The sequence below is a fragment of the Natrix helvetica genome (genome assembly GCF_964273705.1).
Source record: "Natrix helvetica genome assembly, chromosome: 1".
In the NCBI taxonomy this organism is placed as follows: Eukaryota; Metazoa; Chordata; class Lepidosauria; order Squamata; family Natricidae; genus Natrix; species Natrix helvetica.
Window position 1 is genome coordinate 144,828,466 of NC_138548.1, and position 23,039 is coordinate 144,851,504.

Consider the following 23,039-nt stretch of genomic DNA (forward strand, 5'->3'; position numbering starts at 1 on the left):
TATACATAAAGGTTCCCCTCTCACATATGTACTAGTTGTTCCTGACTCTAGGGGGTGGTGCTCATCTCTGTTTCAAAGCCGAAGAGCCAGCGCTGTCGGAAGACATCTCCGTGGCCATGACTAAATGCCGAAGATGCACGGAACATTGTTACCTTTCCACCAAAGGTGGTTTCTGGTTTTCTACTTGCATTTTTACGTGCTTTCGAACTGCTAGGTTGGCAGAAGCTGGGACAAGTAATGGAAGCTCACTCTGTTATGCAGCTCTAGGGATTTGAACCACCGAACTGCTGAGCTTTCTGATCGGCAAGCTCAGCATCTTAGCCACTGAGCTACCACATCCCTTATATAGCCTATAGGTCATATAATAAAAACAAAAGGATATATCTATTCCTAATTCCTTAAAATTTCCAGGTCTCATTTTTCAAAACGTAAAATGCTTTTATTTTAGTAGGAAAGCATTAAGTTAATGTTGTTAAAGTACATGTTGTTAAGCATGGAACTTATTTCTCATACTAGGCCCTAAAATGGACCTTTCATTTCATTATTTCATCTCACCTGTTTGTTTATTTATATCCCACCTTTATTGTTTTACAAATAACTCAAGGTGGGGAGCATATCCAGCACACATTCCTCCTATCCCCCCCCCCACAAAAACAAACCTGTGAGGTGAGTTGGGCTGGGAAAGAATAACTTGACAGTGTTTTGTTTTCTTCATTGCTCTCTTCACTCTTGATCGTATTCCTGTGCAACATTTTGTTTGGCATATTACAATATCTTCTTCTTCTTCTTCTTGGGCCACATCCATCATTGGACATCGACGATCATGTTGGCAATCCTATTTTTATTAACAGCCACATGAAGAAGTGCTGCTGAGTTTTGTCCAAACCAGTCCCTTAGATTTTGACACCATGGTGTTCTTCTTATGCCTAGACCTCATTTGCCTTCAATCTTTCCCTGGAGGATTAAGTGAAGTATGGTGTATTTTTCCGGGTGTCGCATCACTGGTCCGAAATATTCTTACTTTCACTTTTTAATGGTTTTGATGATCTCCCTTGGCTTTCCCAGGTGGAATCAGGGCCGGATTTAGATGAAAAGAGGCCCTAGGCTATTCCACTTATGGGGCCCTTTCACCTCCCATTTTTAAGTTTGTAAATTACATGAGAGATAATAAAATACATAATTACTGTGATATATATATATATATATCAATATATTAAATGAAACATGTTGTAATTGGTACTAACCTTTATAAAAAATGTGGCACGGATAAATAAAAGGCCCCTCTTGATCTTGAGGCCCTAGGCTGAAGCCTAGTTAGCCTATAGGAAAATCTGGCCCTGGGTGGAATGTTACCATATAGAGTGAACCAGAAACAGTGACCATTGTGATATTTACAATGGTTAATAGGATCTATAGTGTTGCATGAATATTCCACATAGCCTAATCCTGGTTTACAAAGCTATGAATCCAGTAAAAGAGAAGCAATGTGAATTCTGCAAAAGAGACACAATTTATCCCTCATGCTAAGCATCTAATCTCATATGGAATGTCTATGGAGAATCTCAGTCATCCAGGTCATGGTTGTCCCAAATATGCTTTTTCCAGAGACAACTGGACTTTCTTTGTTTTACCTTGAAGATGTTTCTCTTCTCACCCAAGAAGCTTCTTCAATTAATTTTCATATGGAATGTTTTTAATGGTACAACATTTAGAGAGAACTTTTCACACTAGAATCCTTTTGCAGCCCAATACATTTCACAGCATGAAAACTGCCTCAGCCGTCAATAGCTACAGTGAGTTTTGCATCTGTATATCATTTGCTCTTAACTTTTCACAATACGTTTTCACTATTAATTAGAAAGATCTAATTAATGTTTCCTGTTCCAGGCTTTCTTAACACAAATATTTATGTATCTTAGGAATTTCATAAAGGTTAGAGATGAACTGACTCGATGGACTCTCTCTTGAGATCAACCTATGAGGAAGAGGCTTTTGAAGGAAAACTACCTCCCCACATTGCCCCCAACAATTATTCACTGGGAACTAGGTGGCATATAAATTTAATCATTATGGTCAGTTGCATGCTCAGTCAAATGTTTAGACAGGGTTTGGCATTTTTGTCCACCTACCATATCCTTTGCAAGGACCTGGAATAGGCAGAAGTTGCTGTTTCATGCTGTTAAAGGTATTGTTGCAGGATGTAAGTTGTTCCAAATAAAGCTGCTTTTTGCAATGGACTGATGGCGATTTGTCAGTGCTGATGGTGTTCAAGTGGTACTCTAGATGCTTTGGGATTGCACCCAAGGTGCCCATTACTATTGGCACTATTTTTACTTTCTTTCGCCACAGTTGTTCTCTTTCTATTGCAGATCTTTGAATTGGATGATTTTCCTCATTCTTTCTCTTCTGTTCTGCTGTCTCCATATATTGCCACATCCACTCTCCAGACCTTTTAGTCTCTCTTATCAACAGTTGTTAAGTCTGGAGTGTTATGTCGCAGATGGGTTTGTCTGAATTCTAAAACCCCAGAGCAATTTAACTTCTTCATCTTCCATTACTTTGTCTATTTTGTGGTCCCACCAGTTCTTATTTGCAGGCACCTAGTATTTCTTGCAGATATTCCAGTGCACCATTGTTACTATTTTGTCATGCTATTGTTTGTAGCCAGTCTATATGATTCTTTTGCAGTAGGTAGCTAAAGTATTTTTCAGGGTATAAGACACACCTTCTCCCCCCTAAAAGTGTGTGGAAATGTTGGTGCATTTTATACACCGAATACAGCCATTTTTGGTCTCCTGAAAACCCCATACCGACATCCCATTTTTGTAAAAAATGGACCATTTTCCACCAAAACGGGACTGTTTTGGCCTTCCCCCACCCCCAGAAGCACTCTGCAGGCTTCAGAAGGACTGGGGGAAGGCAAAAATGCCCCCCATTTTGGTGAAAAACGGGGGGCGTTTTGCCTTACCACAGCCCTGCTAAAGCTTGCAGAGTGTTTCTGGGGGCCAGGAAAGTCAAAAACTTTTTTTATTACTTACCTGTTCGAAATCTTGGTGCGTCTTATACACTGGTGCATCTTATAGTCCGAAAAATATGGTAGGTGGTCCATTGTTTCTTTAGCTTCTTTCCAGCATCTGCTGTTGTTGCTGTCTTCCCAATTCTGGCTCTGTATGTATTTCTTCTTAAGATTTGGACTTGTGTTACCAGAATTAGCCTCTCTGTTTCTTTCTTCAATTATCCTGGTCTTAGCCATTACAAGATCTTGTTATCTGCTTTTCCTGCTATTTTTTATGTACTGGCCATGTGTTACTTAGCCTTACCATGCTTGTTTCTATACTTCATTTAGTCATTCTTGTAGGTCCTTTTGGTTTCTCTAGTATTTAATAAGCCTTCCTGAATAGGTTCAGTGCATCTTCTTTACTGTCCTTCAGATATTCTTCAATGTCCCTTTTCTTCTTCAGTGTCTGGTGTACTTGCAACATCCATGCTGTCCTGGACTCCTTGGTAAGTAAAGTCTGTCAATATTGCTTGGTGAATGAAGACTATGATTCATTGTCATTATTTTTCTGGTTTTCCTATCCAAGGCTTTTTGTTCTGCTTGAGTTCAGTCCATTATCCAGCTAGTTATCTAACATCTGGAATTGACTAAGTGTAAATTTCCTTGATGGCATTTCCTCCTCTAAATCTTTAAGAATGTTTTCACTCATGATATATTAATTTCTAAACTGATTTTTTACTTCAGTGTAATTGACGTTATTAGCTTGAAGGATGCCCAGGTAGCGATCTTCATCCAGCATCTTAATGTTTTCCCCCTAAAGGCTATCTTCAGTTTTCACTATTTTTCCCCTGTTGATGGTAAGGGTAGCACATTTGTCCACCAGATGTTTATTCCATTGCAACTTCTTGACTGTATATGTTGAGCGTTGATAAGTGATTCTTTTTCAGATGGTGTTTTTCATATAGCTTCAGATTGTCCATGTACTGCATCAGCTACAACATTAATTAGCAATTTAAAAGTTGTTGGTAAGGAGGTAATTGTCCTGTTGTTGCCTGGCGCTGCCCCTTTTGTTTAATCTTTCATTATGAGGCAGGTTTTGCCAGATGTTAGCTACTCTTCAATTTTATACCCATGCAATATGCTTTTAATCTACTTAGCTGCTTAGTGGATATAGACCAGTCAGATGTTTTAATCAAAAAGTATGTAATGCATCTTCACTCGGTGCTGACCAATTCTTGATCTTCCTTGTTATTTTCTCCAACATTTGTGCTGTTATTGCAAGTTTGTTCATTTCAGCTTCTTTTTTAATTCATATCCACCTTTTTCCAAACTGCATTCTTGTATTTTCTTTAGGTTGTCCCATACCTGTGACCAGAAGTGCATTGTTTCTTCTTTGTCAAATGTTGACTGATTCATTACAGTCTCTGTAGTAGAAATGTTTCTGATTTGATTGAAATTGAGGCTTTGGTCTGTAGTGTAGATTCAAGTTTCATATATGCTTATCTTCTTGGCTTTAGTTATTATTTGCAGCTTTATTTGTAGTGTTTCTTGATCTTCCTTGTTTCTAGATCATATATCTTAATCATGTATTCTTTGATCTTCTTCCTTTTATTTTTTCCAGCTTGCTTCCATCTGATCTTAGCATGCTCTTATTTTCCAATCTAATCTTACATTTTGGTGGTGCGCTATTTGGCTCTTTTTCTTCTTTGTTGATTTTGCATCCCAGATTTTTAGTTATAACTGCAGCTGTGCTATACATTAGTTGGTTTGTTTCCTGCAGTGAGGTGGCGCTTATATTTGATATCACAGTATTGGTGTCTTTTAATGCTTGTGCTAGCTGTTTCTTTGGAAAAAGTTTAAGCACAGGCAACCTTAATTTGTTGTTTTTATGCTGTTCTAAATATTCAGTAATTATTTGTTTCAATTCCTATTGCTAGTTGTTAGGATCTTGTTCTTTCTGAGGAAAAGGCAGAGAAGAGGGTGCCTGATTGGGGAATGAAAATAATTCAATAGCTAAGCTGGCTTCCTCTACTATCAAATCCTCCTTGTTTGCCTCTATACCCGGAGCTACTTCTAGCAAGACTTCATTTTTTTTTTTTGCCCTGGATAGACTTTTGAAGTTCTTCCAGTTCTGTTAATACTTTATTTTATATTATAAATCAGCACTGACCTGCCAGTCTTTGTTATGTTATTTCTGATTGTGGACATTGCTCTTTCCATAATTGGTGCGTTCTTTTTAGTTTTCTTCTTCTTGTTGAATTTCATTTGCAATAACAGGTCATTATTCTTTTGTTTACCATCTTCATTTATTTCTGACTTTTCCTCCAGTAGTTCTGCAGCTGCTTTCACCTAAAGTTCAGGAATTCCAACATCTAACACAATCCTTGTTGACCCAGATAGTTGAACGTCTGGCATAGCTCTCATACTCCTTGGAGCATGAAAACCCCACAACGTTGTCAAGGTAGTACCTAATTGAAGGATATGTTATGATTATGATGATGATTAGTGTAATTTTCAAATAGCCATAACAATCATGCTTTATTCTCTTTGCTGTGCCTACCTATGCGTGATGTATACACAAGACCATGTGTCAGTCACCTTCTATCTAATTAACAAATGTGAATAAATAATACTTATTTTAAGTTGATTTGATTTCATTTAAGTAAATAGGGCTTTGGAACTTAACATTTTGTCCCCCAGCTTTGTGATTACACCTTAAAAGTGTGACGTTTTATAACTTGTTAATTTGCAGATTTTTAGCATTCTTGCAACATGAAATATTGCTATAAACAACAATTATTAATATGCTGTTAAATTGCACTTTCAGCATCTGAGGATTACTTTTTTTAATGGACATGTTCATGAAGGTGATTTAAAGGTTCTGTCACATCATTCAGATATGACAGGTGCTCATTAATATCAATCTCTGCATCTACCTTTATTTCAGTAAATATGAGTGTATTACTGGAAACGAGCTTCTTTTTTCCCCTCAAATGTTCTTTGTCTTCTTGTTTTTTGTCTCACAATTCGCATGTTGTAATCTCAGTGACTCAATAATATCAAGGTAAGATGAAGGCCAAAATAGCACATGAATGCTTCTTTGTTTTCTTGACAGTGACTCACTTTTTAAACATCATCTAAGTCCTTTGCTTAAGAAGATTGTTTCATATTTTTTCCAGTTGAAAAATAAGTCATAATACCAAACTTCTTTTACCAAAAAAAAAAAATACAGACCCAGAGAGAAAATTAAGCTAGGGATATTTGAAGTCCTACACTTTTAATATATGCATTCAATATAGTTGTGCAACACAACTGTTATCTTGACTTTCACACACACACAACATACACACACACATGCACACAACACGCACACACTGCACACCCTACACCATGAATCCTATTGATTAGTAGCATACACTTGGTTATCAGAAATGGTTTCTGGAGTGATTATATCTTTCTTCTTGAAAATAAATAATCTCTCTGAGGAAAATAATGGGCCTAAAAGAGCTTGCTGCATGATATTGTGTTGTTATGCAATGTTATGCCACAATCTCTACAGATTTGGAACATGCATATCATATTGCAACACATGCAGGAAAGGGATATTCCTCATATCAGTCTCATTCCCCACATAGATGCTGTTGTAATGTTCATTTTAAAGTATAATATGTGACCTTTTAAGAATTCAGAAATTACATTTCTAAATAGTTTAACCCATTTCTTCCAGAAATCCAGATGTTATTCTGATTCATTATTATTTGAAAATTGTAAAGAGTCCTGCATCAGCTCTCTGTCCTCTCTTTCAAGACCTCAAACTTAAGGGAACATCCGAACAGGCCTTTAAAGCTTCCAAGATAAGAATATTCATTCATTCATTCATTCATTCATTCATTCATTCATTCATTCAGTCAGTCAGTCAGTCAGTCAGTCATCCATCCATCCATCCATCTTATCTATCCATCTATCCATCTGTCCATCTGTCCATCTATCCATCTATCCATCTATCCATCTATCCATCTATCCATCAATCCATCAATCCATCAATCCATCAATCTATCAATCTATCAATCTATCAATCTATCAATCTATCTATCATCTATCAGTCTTCTATCTACCATCTATCTATTCATTTGTTTTTTCTTTCCTGTTTGCCCTACTCTAACACCTTCTTCTCTCTCTTTTGTCAGAGAAAAAAATGACAATGAGCTGATCTCCCTTTTCTTGCTGCTCTGCTCCAATTAACTGAAGGAGCCACTTCCACCAGCTTCTAGATATTGACATTATTCCAGGCATTATCCCTCTCTGAGCCCACTGACTATGTTCCATTGGGAAAGCAATTGAACAGTAATGTCCAGGAATCCTCTTTCTCTAGTAGAGCAAGCCCTCAGGGGATCATTCCTCATGACAGAGCCCAAAGAAGAAAGAGAGAAGACAAAGTAACAAACCACAGTAAAGCCCCATGCAATAGTTAAAGGGCAGTACAAATTCTTGGTGCAAAATGGTGGAATGATGTACAAAGCTTCCATATCTTTGTAAAAAGGTTATTTCAGAGAGGCTCATGAAATGGGGAAGTTGATTTCCTTTGCAAATCTGGGAGGACTTGTCAGCAATGAAAGCAGGCAGAATGCAATTTGGCTCTTTTGATTTGGGAAGAGATTTAATACGAGGATCAATGAGGAAACCCACCACGGCAATATGTATTTTAATACATTACCATAGTTCATGTTTGTAAAAAATCAATTTCAATTATAGACTGGTTTACAAAGAGTGGTATACATTTGGAGAAGCCTATGGCCATCAAAGCTTCAATCAAAGCCCCACAAAGCCTCTCATAAAAAAGTGAACAGCCATGAGCCAATGGGTTATTGTCACTTTAATGTTAGTTGAATACCTATAATTCTTACCATGTCAGCCTTTATCATCAGCTTCTGATTACTTCCTCCCCTTGCAAACAGCTCATGCAGAAATAATCTGAGGGAATATTTTAAACTTCCAGGTTGGACTGGAAATCATGCAGAGAGAAGTTCCCATCTTTGAGAAAAGAAAAATATTGCCTCTTTTTAAAAATGATTCAGCTCTTGAACCATTTCTCCAAGCAAATATCCTACACCCTCCCAGAAGGCTCCTCCTCACCACAATAGAAGTAGTAGTTCCTGCTCTGGAAAGCGGAGAATTAAAAAATAAATAAATTACAGATTGTATCAATGAACCTGACCCTATACATTCAGAAAAATTGGGAAATGCATTCCTGTAGCAAACAGCTTCAGTGTCAACTCTGAAGTGAACCTGGCTGAAGCCATCTTGTGCTGCCTCAAAGTTGCCACAAAGCCTGAGAGAGGAGGGAAGTGGGGGAAGTAGATAGCTCAACTTACAGTCAAAATTAAAAGTTTTCCTGTGGGAACCAAGGTCATCATTATAGGTGGCTGGTGGAGGAGGGGAGAAGTTTTCCAGCTATATTCATTGGACCATGTGATTGATGACACTGGGAATGGGGGGGGTAGGTTTCATTCTTTTAATTAGATTAAAAACTGTGGGAACTTTCAAAATTGGTTTTCACCAGTTGTGCCGATAAGATGTAGCCAATAAACATATCCCTTCAGGAATCTTCCTGCCTCGGAGTTATGCTTTCAATGGGTGCATTACTTGGAATGCTGACTTTAGCTCACTCACTTGCAAAATAGGTTATCGTTGCTGCTAATCAATACACCTGAAAATTAAATGAGAAAATATATGTGATAATAGATATAGATGATAGTTAATGTTTAGGCGATGTTCCTTTGTTAGTCTGTGTGAAAACACCTGCCAGAAATGCATGCAGGAAAACACATGCCAGATCATCAGTTTAAAATCTTTGTGTTGGTACCTCTGAATTCTCGGGGGGGGGGGCTTCCCCACAGTAGTTTTTATTATGATGTGGAAAGAGGGGTTTCAACTTAAATGATGTATGACAGAAGGATGCTATTAATAAAAGTTCTATAATTCTGTAAGCTCTGGGCAATACATCAACAAATTTGATTGGTGATTAAAAGATTCAAAGGGAACCTTTTCATTAATGAAAGAAGACAACTTGAAGAGGACCCGTTATGGATTAAAACACTATGGATCACAGGTTCTGATCAGAGAAGGAAAAACAGACATTCGGGAATTGAATCAGTTGTCAGTTGAAAGAACTGAAAAGCAAAATGTGTAATTGAAACAGATGGTACTCCAACATCTAAAAGAAAAGAAAAGAAAGGTTTAAAGTATGAGAGACTGAAGCATGAGCAAAGATAAAACCAGAGCTTATCTACCCATAGCCCACTACATTGCAAAAGCAAGGAAAAGGAAAAGGCAGACATAATGGAAATTGCAGTGTGACACTGGAATGTTTTTGATAAACACATTTTGCTGACCTTCTTATTTATCCTTTCCTCATAGGTCAGCAGAGCAGAGCAGCTGAGATGCAGTCAGTGAATAGCAACTCTTTGGCCTACTGGACCACAACATCTGACTGAATTTTTCTCATTACCAGTCAGGGTTGATTCAGCTTGTTGTGAACATTTTCTTAAAAGGGTGCTCTAAGCAGTTCATGTTTGTGTGTGTGCATCAGGAGGGGGGGTGTCTCATAGGTAGTGATGCATCTCACGTGTATATGGAGAGGTACATTTTATCTCTACTACATTTATGCTAGAAAAAAAACTAATTACAGAATTCATACCATGTTTTACTGCAGAATTCACTGGGCATTTTTAAATTTGATTTTCTGGAATGGGGGAGCATGTATACAACACTGACATACATTTGTTTTATGGTGATTTATGCATTTCAAGCATGGAATTTTTCAACGGACCCTACATTTTCAAAACTTGAATCTAAGCAGCACTTTTGATGACGTGATGAAAATAGTTTGACAACCACTTTTGGTGGGGACTTGGGACTTGCCAAAAAGTCCTACATCCTAAACCCAAAAAGGGCAGAATCTACAGGATTGTTTTTAAGAAAAGCCAATATTGGCTAGATGCAGGATACAGCAGATGATGGCATAACCTAGCAAGCTAGAAAAATGCCTAACAGGTGTGTTACCAGGGAAAATATTTTTAAAGAAGATTCAGTCCAACAACACAATGGTATTCTGTCAGAATTGTTAAAGTAATGTCTGAAAAGCAATTTCCTCAAAAGTTGTTTCCCTGCAAAGGAGGCATCTTTTCTTTTGATACCGTCCTCAGAGTGTATTAGAATCTCAATCAGGGATGTTGTGAACTCGAATTATTTTTGCAAAGCGGCAGGGCATATTAAATTCTGCTCTGAGTCTCCTGTTCCATCAATCTTTGGCTAAGTTGTTGCCTGCTTGTGAAATTCTCATTTTTACAGCATTTCCCATCTCATCCTAGAAAATTAGCTTGGTGTGCAGAGGTTAAGGAACAAGGGAAGAAACTAGGAGATTAGGAGTTCTATTCCTGCTTTAGGCATGAAGCTAGCTCAGTGACCTTGAGCCAGTCACTCACTCTCAGTCCTAGAAAGCAAGCAGTGGTAACACTTCTGAAGCCTTGCCAAGAAAACTGCAGGGACCTGTCTAGGAAATCAGCAGGGTTCAATTTGGACTTGAAAGATAGATAGATGATAGGTAGGTAGGTAGGTACATAGATGTTGATGATAGATAGATGATAGCCAGCAATAGCAATAGCACTTAGACTTATATACTGCTTTACAGTGCTTTACAGCCCTCCCTAAGCATTTTACAGAGTCAGCCTATTGCCCCCAACAATCTGGGACCTCATTTTACCCACCTTGGAAGGATGGAAGGCTGAGTCAACCTGGAGTCTGGTGAGATTTGAACTGCCAAATTGCAGGCAGCTGGCAGTCAGCAGAAGTAGCCTGCAGTACTGCATTCTAACCACTGTGCCACTGCAGCTCAATAGATGATGATAGATAGATAGATAGATAGATAGATAGATAGATAGATAGATAGATAGATAGATAGATAGATAGATAGATAGATAGATGGATGATGGATGGATGGATTGATAGGCAAGCAGGCAGATGGATAATGATAGAGATAGAAAGATAGGAGAGGGAGGGAGGGAGGGAGGGAGGGAGGGAGGGAGAGAGAGAGAGAGAGAGAGAGAGAGAGAGAGAGAGAGAGAGAGAGAGAATGGCCCAGACCCATCAAATGTGTCTCATTATGCTATCCCAGAAACACCAGGATAGCTAAGCTTCCTATAGCTTAGCTATAGCACCTGGATAGCTAAGTTATAGGAAGATGCTCCGGGAAGCGATATCTGAGTATAATGATTCTGCTGGCCTTGACTCCTTTACCTGTTTCATAAAGTGGATGTTGCATAATTTAGATTGCCACTCTATTTCCTCATCTGAAAAAGTCCCAATGGAAAAGTTTCTTCTTGGCCTGTTCCTTAGAGATTTAATTGACATGAAAGAAGCCCAGGATACTGCAGGTAGATCAGAAAATCATTATACCACGGAAGTTAGTGATTCATATATTTTTTTCCGAAATGATGGCCGGCATCAAAATTTCCCACACTAGCCATGAGAATTTATTTAGAATGTATAAATTCCTTTCAGGAAAAAAAAATCAATTATCAGCTTTTCTTGACAAATTGAATACAAATGTGAACAAAACAAAATTTTCAGCAGTAGTTTAAAAAATGCACTTTCATCTGAGTAAGTATTTAAAAAGCAAATGAGTTCATTTCAAAGTTGTTATTCAGGGATAAACAATTCTAGTCCCCCATCTTGTCCCCCATCAGGATTTAGTTAACAATTACAGCCATTTTACATAATTAAATAGGATATGTCCAATTGACTCTTCATGTATTTGCAGAGTCAATGTTCATGAACCTGGGATTAGATTGACACTTCCTCTCTAGTCGCTGATCTGTGGCATTTTAAGCTTAAATTTTCATGAAAGTCATATAATGTTATAATAAGCAATTTGATATTTTCAAAAGATCCTCTATATACTTATAATTGATCATGTGATTGTCGATGAGATTGAAATGTGATTTTTTTTCACCTCTTAGTATGATTGCACCTGATTTTGCTGATAATGATTATAACCTTTTCCCACAGCTGTCAGATTAAGGCAGATTTACTGGTTACATCCCATTGTTAGGCTAGGTCTCTCCTATCAAGAAAAATGATGATTAAAATAAGGACAATTCTTTGAAATTGCATAAAGGTTTCCTCTGGCACCAGTCAATAGAAGTCCAAAAGGTGTCCAAGAGATGTATAGGGTAAATTGTGGCTCTGCAATGTTTACAAAGCTCTTGATCTTGAGTGTAGACCTCGACTCACAACCCTTAGGATGACAAGTTGTAATGGTCATTAAATGAAGAGGGGGCTGAAGCATCTTTGCAGGTGATCATAAGGATGAATGACTACAAGCGTGTTTTGATCTAAGCTTCCGCCAAACCATGAAGCAGACTCCTTGTCCCGACAAAAACCCCTTTTTGTTAAATTACTGTGAATTCCTCTCATTCATATCCAGCAAAGTCTTTCAATGGTGAGTTTGCAGTCACAGACCTTATCTGGCTTGGAGAGCTGCCAGGCTGATATCTTCAAAACTTGGCAAGAAGTCTTGGAGACTCACAAACCAATTAAGCAAACTAATTGTCTCATGCAAACTCCACTCCCCTTTCACTCCTCTTTTATTCCTTATGGGAGGGGCCATTCATTGTCCGCCTGTGACCTTAGTCCCAAGTCAACCCTTGTTCCTTAGCTGTCATCTGGCAACTCTGTGCATGCATACACTGAGAACAGGCTCCAGCTCTTTGTCTGCCTCACTGATGTCTGACTCCGAAGGCAGCCAATAACTGTCAGAAGGCCCTGGCCCCATCTCAGCCTCCAATGCAGAGCCCTCATTAGAACCTTCCCCAGACTCCAGGACTGGCCCATTTTCCTCCCCAACCTCCTCACTATCTGAATATGCTGCCAACTCTGTTGGCCATTAACGGGCCACAACAAAGGGTTCTTCATCAGCAGTAACTTTGAAACTGGGTTGTAAGTAGCTATTTTGGGGGGGGGGGGGCGGCAATCTGCCAAAACTTCAAATGGTTGCTAAGTGACTACTCAAAAGTTAAGGCTTACCTTTATTCTCAAATTGTTAGTATATTCAATCATGTTCCCAGTGGAATAGAGGTGCATTAATTATCTCCCACTGCAACCAGTTATAAAAAGAGAACAGATGCTCAATTGGGGCAGTATGGAATAAAACAAACCTTTCTTCTGCTTTCCTCTGGATACGGCCCTAAATCTACCTGCCCACTATCCAATACACTGAATATATGGTTGCTCTCTTAGAAGGACTGGCTTTGCTAGCATAGAAGGGATCTGTACACCTTGCAAAGGCCTAACAAGGAAGAATAGTAGCTAAGCTACCTTGATTAACTTATCTGGGCAACAATGGTCTCTTCAATTTCAACAGTAACTTGAATGATGGTGAGATCCAGAGGAAAAAAGAGTTACTGAACAGTGTAAGAACATAACTTAGGAACATCACTCCCTTCAGATACTTCCTTTTGACCCCACCAAAAGGCATCTGCATTTTCCCACATCATTATTCCAACATAAAGACTTCAATGTAAATGACAGCCCTGAAGAATCTTATATGGATTTAGGTCATTTTTTAAAAGGATTTAAGTTTCATTAGATAAGTATCTTGAAATAGCTATAATCCTCGTCTCATGCTTCAAAGGCCTCATAGGAACAGCCTACCCATTCCAAGAGGCTGACATTTCTACAGATAAGCAGTGCACTGCTAATCAGTGTGGGCTGCAATGCATAAAGCATACTGGCATATTGAAATTTCAGAGGCCAAGGAGAAGGAAAATGGATTTAGTTTTTAAACTTTTTTTTTATAAAGCTGAATAAGATTTGCTAGTATGAAATGTAAGTGCTAAAATTGAAAGCACCATGAAGCTTCACAAACACCATCAATTCAAAACATTACCCTTAAATGACATCTCCATTTATTAATCCAGCTGAACATGGTGAGCTCACAAGCTGGGCTATTTCTAAATAATTTATGGCAAAAACGAATAGACACATGAACGCAAAGTTTATATGTTTAGAACAGAACCAGAAATCCTGTTGGTTAATTGCATATAGAATGCAATGTTGCCTAACAGGAAGCTACACATGTTCTAGATTTGTTCTCCATGTCCTTTGCCTTGAAGCTAATCCACACAAAATCACATTTTACTTCAGAGAATTCAAGGAAATACGAGAGCAAATTTTGAGGGTTTATGTAGGGTTAGCCATACCGTTGGAGTTATGGTTATCTTTAGGTAAGACTTCCCTGATGGCATAGCCAAAATCCACATTAACATGGATCAGGTTGAGTTCATCAAGTTCCTGGGTGGAAAGGACAGTGAAAGCTTACAAGCACCAACTGATTCAAATGTTCTGTAATTGGCCTGATTTCCTTTGGGTGTGGTGTGCAGTGACTCAGTAGGACAGGATGGATGGGTGAGGGTAGTGTAGTGGCCCTTCAGTCAGCCATAAGGGTAAGTCTGCTACACCGTAATTTTGTAATCAAGTGATAAATAGCTTTTTTTGGGGGGGGGGTTATTATTTGAATGGTCACTAAGCTGAGGGCTATTTCTATCTATCCAAACCTGGTCTGAGCACTTCAACCATTTGAAACAAGTAATGAATAAATTGCAGGAGGCTGTGTTGATGGTAAGCCTTACAATTCCCCCACTTTTGAGTTCCAGATCTTAAAATATGCATCATTCCCCATTGACCTAGCAACAAATATTGCATATTTCTATCAAAAGCATCTTGCTTACTTTCTACACAAAATGTGCATTTTGAAGTAACTGTACATTTCAGCAGACAGGCTGATCAGCTTTTGCCATTGGAAATCCCAAGAAAACATTTGAAATTTCCTTTCCTCACTTTTAGGAACATAAAATCCAATTGTTAATATCCATATTCTTGCATCCTGTAGGAGCTAAACAGATGTCTCAGCCAGTAGAAAACCAGATCAAATCAAGTAGGCAGGGTCTGAGGTAGGAAGATTACAGTTCATGTAAGCTTTTGTACTGGGCTTATACTTAAACTAGTTTTGAAAAGGGGTTAGTATGCTTGGAGATTTGGTGTACTGACATTTGTATCTCCTAATCTTTTTTGAGTCCTCAGAATACTTTGTGACCTGCTGAACCTAATATTGCAGATCAAGCGGGACTATGGAAGCTTTTATAGGTGTCTCAAGTCAAAAGAAAACTTCCTTGACCTTCTCCGCTGTTCTCCTGATCTTCTCCTGATCTTCCTCCATGCATGTTGTTAATTTTGCTTGGAACAGTCAGAGTCAAAAGATAGCAGCTCTTTTGAGCTTTTGCCCTTATGAGCTATTTATCTTGGAACAAATTTAGAGTGACTAAATTTAGAGTGACTAAACACTTAGGGCTGGAATTTGAGAAAGATTTTGACCAAGTTTGTCACCAAATCTTGGTAGCTATGGCTTGAGAGGACAGGTACTCTTACAAAAAGTAATTGGCTAAAGAATTGGAAACCCAGAATAGGAACAGGATATTGCTTTTAGAAATAGGAGAATTATTGTGCTGATAGATTTGTTCTTTTGTTTTTGGGGTTGAAACAGGCAATTGCTTTCTAGAAGAGTTGAGGACCAAAAACAAGGGAAATAGCACTTCAAAAATAATTTTCCTCCCTCCCTCCCTCCCTCTCCCAAGGAAAGTGAGTTTCTATCTAAATACAAAGAATAGATTGTTTTAAAAATAAAAGTATTACGTATTCAGGGTACTCAATATGTTTCTTCTAAAAAGATCATAAGCTTTAATTCAAATTTTGAGCATTTCATTTTGAATAAACAGTTTTAACATCTGTAGGAATCCATCCACGAGCCATGGTGGCGCATTGGTTAGAATGTAGTACTGCAGGCTACTTCTGCTGACTGCTGCCTGCCCGCAGTTCAGCAGTTCAATTCTTACAGATTCAAGGTTGACTCAGCTTCCCATCCTTCCGAGGTCAATAAAATGAGGAACCAGATTGTTGGGGGCAATAGGCTGACTCTGTAAACCACTCATAGAGGGCTGTCAAGTACTGTGAAGTGGTACATAAGTCTAAGGCAGGGATCAGCAACCTGCAGCTCTGGAACCGCATGTGGTGCTTTCATCCCTCTGCTGCAGCTCCCTGTTGTCGGTCAGTTCCACATTGATAGGGCTTTCGGTTAGGACAGGTAGAGGAAAAAGGATGACGCACTAGAAGGAGATTCTATGGTGGGGGAACCGGACTTCCAGTTGGCTCCAAAATTGAATGGGGGGTTCCAGTTAGGACTTTTGTGGCTCTTTGAGTGTCTAATGTTGCCACCCCCTGGTCCAAGAGCTATTGCTATCTGCAGCTTTAACCTAGAACAGCATGCAGCAGAAAGGCTTTTAATCTGTGGTTGTACCCGCTAATTCCTTAAACTAATCTTGCTATGTAGATATCTAAAGAGGTGTGACACTTTTAATCTTCTGAGTTTTGGGATTCATGCTGAAACCTGTCCTTAGGAGTCAGAAAACTCAGAAGAGTAAACCTCTGGTCCCAGTGACCAACCCAGATTGGATCTTGCAATATTATCCTGGGATACATATATTTGCCTTTATCCATGAAGTGACACTGCCTGTATTTATTACCATGTAAATATGTAATTTCAGAGGTTTATCAACAAACACACTTCAGCCTCCTGACTTGCCAATGCTGTAATGCAGAAGCACTTGAAATTAACTATGCAAAAACTATGGTATTAGTTTTTGCTAAGTGCCCCAAAATTCATTCCTGGAAACTTAATTGAACTGAATTAAGATCTTCAATATTTATAGGATAGTGATTCACGCATTTGGTAAACACTAGGGGTTTAGGGACTACGTGGTCCAAAATGCACAGAAGCCAGCAATAGCCCTATAGTCCTTTTACTATACTTGAAGTATTTTATACCTGTTACATTGAAAATATTTTCATTTTAAGTATGGGGACAACATTTTTCTATAGTCCAGTTGGGAGCATGTAACACTTTCTTTATAGGGGGGATGCAATCTAAATGGTTAAGGAAAATACTTCAAGTACCATAATGTGTTCCTAATATGGTCTCACATTTGAAGCCTAATGCAACTGTCTTGTCTTGCCAATGGCACTAGAATCCAAAGCTCTATTTCTTAGCCTATTCTTTTTTTCTTGAAAACCGCCAGCAATGGAGTACCTGTAACTCCAGAAGGCAAGTTGTTCCGTTGATTAATTGTTCCCATTGACAGGAAATTCCTCCTTAGTTCCAGCTTGGATCTTTCCACAACAAGCTTTTACCCATTGCTTCTTGTCCTACCCTCGGATGCTTTGGAGAATTATGTTGCTGATAGCTTCATATAAAGCCTATCAATGAATCTATAATGGGGACTGTATGTATGAAAGAAATAAAAGTTAGACAGCATGACAATGCAGCTTTCCTTTGATGATTATACGACATCAGGACACACTTTATGGCTGGTCTAGTTACGTGGGGAATGTGATGCTTTGCAAATGCTTCTGTAAGCAGAGCTATACCTTCCAGATCACCATACAGATTGGAACCTATCCACAGACATCTATATTTCTTATTGTTCACCCTTCTTGACTTCTCCCATGATTAAAAAGAAGAAGAAGAAGCTTGCACTCACATTATGCCTCACATATACGTACATTCTGATGATTTGAAGACTTGTTGGTGACCTATGTACCAGTGTGGTTGATCTAATATGGGCCAAGATCAATTCATTTTTTCCAGGTATTAATTGTTGAGAGCATAATATTATGTAAAGATCCACCTGCCTGTTAATCATCTTGGTTCCATTGCAAAATCAAAAGTGAAAATGCAGAAAATTGAATTGATTCCAGTAAAACAAACACCTAATTATGCTGAAGGAATTTGGTTTTCTGGAGATTAAAGAAGGCAAGATAACTTTCTTTTTCTTTAAGGTAACTATGAAATACATTGGAGATCTATAGTCAGCCTTTTCCCGCTTGCCATAGAGGAATTAAAATTGAATTTCCTTTCTCTGTAGCAGCTTGTCAATTGAGCCTATTGGCAACCTGGGGGTGGGTAGGGACAACTTATAAAAGATGGAGCCACCCTGATTACAAAAGGGAGAAAAGCCCACTTTCCCCCCACAACCTGTTCAATTTAGCCGGCCTGGCCTAATTCAATTCAACCTGTTCAATTTAGCCGGCCTGGCCTAATTCCCAATTTTAGTCCCTCAAGCCTGCATTTTAGTCCCTCAAGCCTACATTTTTAAGTTTTTTAGGGGTATGCTTTTTAGTTGCTCTTAATTTTTACTTTTCTGTACAGCTGTATTATGTTTAATTTGTTTTTAAGGGTATAGGATATTTATCTTTTGTATTCGTTTTAATGAGACACCTGTATACCGCCCCGAGTCCCTTCGGGGAGAGGGGGCGGTCTATAAATCCTGAAAAATAAATACAAAAATAAATAAATAAAATAACCTGCATAGAACCCAAATAGTGGACAGTTAGGGCAATAAATTGGTCATCAAAGCTAATTAGTCTATGGCAGCCCATCTTCTCTTGATACACATTTGTTATCGTCATTCTTCACAGCAGTGCAAAGGTGACAGCAGCTGTAGTGATTTATTGATTTATTTATTTGTTCAGGCTTAATAAAGAGACAGAATGAAAAGGATGCAAGGAGCCCCATAAAAATGTTTCTTTGTGTATGTAGGGTCATTAGTGCCCAGAAACGTTGCTTTCATGATTTAAATTTTGGAAATGAAGATACGGTTCAGAAAGGACAGAAACACAATCGAGGTACAACTATTGTCTGTAAAAACAGGTTTTTTTTTTCCCTGGCAGATTTTACATTACCTTATACATAAAGCAACATTTCAAAAACGTGAGTACTCTGATGGCTTTCTACACATTTGGTCTAAAATAAAACTTTCTGCAATTTGGACATGGTTCAAATCTCTATATATCTGTGATTAAACTCAGAGATATTCCCCATCATCTGAATCAAATGAAATTTTGGAAATGATGGTGATGGTTTGGATGTGAGCTGATAAACCTCTGCCAAGGCTGAGATCTAGTGGTTGGATGGCTCTTAATACAGTATATTCAGACAAAGAAACTGGTATACCCAGAAGCTGGGTGTTTCTTTGACTTTTGATTTTTATCCTTAAACTTATTCTGTAGAGCAAAATACATCTCCTTGCCAAGTATGGTTAACTGACCTACAATGAATCAGTAAAAAAAAAAAGTTTGTGAATTAATAGGAAAACAGGGGGTTTGCTATGTTTTTCATCTGCCAATATTGTCTCATTAATTATTCCGGTATGGGTAAACATGAAAGACTAGTTGAAAAACTTTAATTAGTTCAAAATATATCTGCAACAACTTTAATGGATACAGCTTATTCAGAACACTCAACTAGTTCTGTACTGAGTGTGTAGCCCAACTCGAAGTACCAAAGAAATTGGAATTTATATTTCTACAGGAAATCCTACTACTTTCTACCTCCATGTTTCTGCCTCTTCAAAAGTAAGGCTTGTTTCTCATCCAAGCATTTTGAGCACTGCCCAATGACTCATGTGGCAGCAGATCCTCTCATAATCCATTCTGAAAATTATGCATTGGTGGAAATTAGTTGAAGGACCAACAATAGTTCTGTATTTGGAAAAAAATAACCCTAGCAGAATTGGAGGGTGAAAAAGATTGATTCGGGTCCAAAGGTAGCCCAGTTGTAGCTTCAAAGTAAATATGAATTTCACCTTTTCAGGTGCCTGAAATATGTATCACAATAATTAAAACTTAGCTTGAAGGTTATTTGACAATTATTAATTTTAATGAAAATATGTGGATTTACTACTAATTTTGAAGTAGGTTTGCCTTTAATTTAGCATTGACTCAGCACATATTCCATGTTAAAACAAGCAAAAAGGCTAGTCAATTACTGTTTCCAACAGTCCTTCACATTTAATATGGGGAAACCATGAACTATAATTTGTATTTCTCAGGCTATTCTTTCCAAAACATGGTAATACTTTTGAAGTGCCACTGAGTAACTCGGGCTCTGCTTCTGGCTCAGTTCTCATTGCGTTCTAATGACCTTGCATACTTAATCATAATTGAGAGTCAAGTGACTTTTATGAGACACGAATTTTAATTAGAGTTCACATTAGCAGGGAAAGTACTTTGTCTAGAATTCCTCCAATTGTGATAATTAATTGGCTGTGTGACTAAGCCTCCTGTCTTACTGAGTCTGTTGTGCAATGCCTTTTCAAACATTTATTAAGATATTTTAAAATATCTTTTGGAGAATCTACGTTGTTTTTAACCATAGATATCCGACTACTTCCTATTAGGATAAACACACAGTTTAATGGACTATATGGGAGAGGGGACTTTGTTAAAGAAGAATGCCATTAAATTATATATTGATAGTACACATATTTATGCATTATACATGTAAATACAATGGGATTTTATGCATGCATAATTTATATATTTCTTGCATGTATAATATGATAAATTGGATTTTAGGCATGTGCTGCACAAATAGGCAGATTTGGTCTGATGTTATCCAAAGGCTTTTAAATCAAGGAATCATTTAATTGAATAAATCTGAGAGAAGGCAAGACCAAATTTAGTAAATCCAAGTTTAATTACTTATGTAGTATTTCTCAATGCATTATGATTGTGGGGGTTTGTATCTCTTCTTCTTACAGTGCAAAATGTAGATTAAAATAATTTTATGTTTTTAGTAATAAAGAGAAAAGTGCTTGTTGCATCTGGGGAGGTAATTTATCCTTTGGCTACCAGATCTGGAGTGCAAAATTACTGTTTTGTATATTTCTTCCATCTAATGGCCTTGCAGATTTTGGCATCCCAGATCTTGTAAGCCTTTGTATCTAATGCTTATGTACTAATGAGAACTGATAGCACTGTCAAACATTTATTGAATAAGGTACCATGATGAAAATCTCCGAAAAAAAGTTTCACTTAAAAAATAAAACCAGGATTGCAGTGTTAAATATTGGATCTGTTCACCTTATGCAGAACTGCTGGGCAATGCATGGGTGCAAGTATTTTCTAGATCATTAAAGCAACCTTTCATTTCTACAGGGACATGAAACTGCTTTGGAAGTTGCCCCTGCTGTGTCCACACATCTGTGGATGAACAGCTACTTTAGTACATGGAGGGAAAACATGAAGCTAAGTTAGTGGAAACAGCCAATTGAAGCTTCTAAAGTAGAGGTGTCAAACTCAAGGCCCTCGGGCCAGATCCAGCCCACAGAATGCTCTGGCCCGTGGGACCACCCTGGAAACAGCAAATCACCAGCTCAAGGTGCCTTTGCCAGTGAAAACAGAGCTGGGGAGGGCCGCATATAGCCCTTCTGAGCTCCGTTTTCACTGGCAGAGCATTCGGGCTTCCACAGGTGAGGTGCTCCTGACACAAGTGACTTCGAGCTTTGAGACCATGCCCACTCCAGCCATCTGAGGTAAAACATAACCCTGATGTGGCCCTCAATGAAATCAAGTTCAACCCTGTTCTAAAGCACCAATGTGAGGCTGGGAAAAGAGGCAGCTACTGTAATAATTCACAGAAGGCTTATTTGAAACTGTTCATCTATGTTGGGGAGCACCTGTTTTGAAGAATTTGCACAGCTGTATTGTTACATTAATCTGAACGTGTTGGGAAATCACATTTGTACAAAACCATAAACTGCCAAAACCATAAGGCAATAATTTCCAGTCCACTCCAGTTCTCTCAAAACAATGTGAAGCTAATGCAGTGCTCATGAACTTCATGGCTGCCAACTACAAAATGCTGTGCAAGAAGAACACAACTTTTTGTCAACCCTCCCCAATTTTCATGGCTTGTTGTGGGCTGGTAATTCTGTGAAACAAAAAGGTGCAATTGTTATTTTTTTTTTGTGGGGGGGAGATAAAAAGATATTAAAACACCAATCCTTTGTTATATTGAAAAGCATCTTGTCAAGATGAAGGAGGAAAAGATAGCTTTTAGGGACAGAAGAGAGGTTATCCCTGAGCCAAGGGCCTATGTGAAGTGAGACCTTTTACTAATGAAAAGCTCTTGCACTCACAAGCTCTCTTGAGCTGCAGTGCATTAAAAGGAAAATCACTCCAAGAATCCTTTCCAATACAATAAAGACTAATTGGAAATATATTACCACGGAAGTCTATTGCTGGCTTTAAGATTTCACTTGCATGAACGCCAAGTCTACAAGCACATCCGGAGTATAGACTATGATTGAACAGGATTGGTATATTTAAAAGTAACCTCAAATCTCCCTAGCATGTCTCTGGTGTGAATGTTGAAAGAAAGATTATGACCTTTTATTTTCTATATCCAGAAAATATAATTCAGCCTTTAAATAATTAATGGTATAATTAGCAGTGGAAAGTTCAAGGCAAGATTAGAAAGGCTAAAATCACCTTAAGGTGTTTGAAATTATTTCAAAGCCAAACAGGAAATGATTAGATCCTAGGTATAGCAAATGGAAAGGACAAGTCGAAGTGACTTGCAGCATCGTTAAATAGGAGCATCAAAATCCATAAATATTAACGCAAATTAATAATATTTCCCAGGTAAGAATAAAAAGGAAGGAACCTGCATGTTGGCAAAGAAAGATAAAGCAGAAGAGGTTGAGAATCAATAAAGATAAAACATACCTCTTTTGGGTAAAGGGGCCTAACAGGATCTGCTTTTGAACATTGGCTGTTATGTTACATGTATGCAGATGTAATCCTCTCTTTTTGAGCCACATATTTATTTTCCATCAAGAATTCCATAACAAACTCAAGCAAATGTGTTAAAAATTAATCCCCCACCTCCACACACACAGTACTTTTAGGGAACAGCAACACTTCTGTTTAATAGACCACTTGTGGCCAGAGAGTTCCCCATCCCCCTATAGCAGAGATGTCAAACTGGCAGCCCTTGGGTCAGAATTATCATGCGTAGGCCACACCCACCCCTGTTCTGCAAAGGCAAAAAATGTCATGATACGCGATCAAGTTTGATACCCGTGTACTA